At 41.7% G+C, this 326-nt stretch overlaps 1 protein-coding gene across 1 annotated transcript in view; it reads right to left on the reverse strand.

The window, feature by feature from the left end:
* Positions 1-326, reverse strand: part of LOC107736857 (melanoma antigen recognized by T-cells 1-like) — a 5186-nt gene that overhangs the window by 1265 nt on the left and 3595 nt on the right. The gene's annotated exons all lie outside the window — the stretch shown is intronic.

Here is a 326-nt window from a genome sequence, read left to right on the forward strand (position 1 = left end):
GAGGAAGAGAGGAGAAACACTGCTTTAAACCACATCTAATGTGAGTAAACAAAAGTGATAATTTGATGGCTTCTGTTCAGTTTTTAATTCTACAGGCTGGTGGTACTAATAGTTTTGCAGTATTTCAGAATGAAAGACTTTCATGAATTGAAAGGCTGAGATATTTCTGAACCTTTGGTTTGTTCATGAGAACAACAGCTCAACACACACACTCACACGCACACACTCACACACGCTCTCTCTCACATGCACACACTCTCTCTCACACACACACACACTCTCTCTCACACACACACACACTCTCTCTCACACACACACACACTCTC

Source organism: Sinocyclocheilus rhinocerous, unplaced genomic scaffold (genome assembly GCF_001515625.1).
Source record: "Sinocyclocheilus rhinocerous isolate Xijiao unplaced genomic scaffold, SAMN03320098_v1.1 scaffold2868, whole genome shotgun sequence".
Lineage (NCBI taxonomy): Eukaryota > Metazoa > Chordata > Actinopteri > Cypriniformes > Cyprinidae > Sinocyclocheilus > Sinocyclocheilus rhinocerous.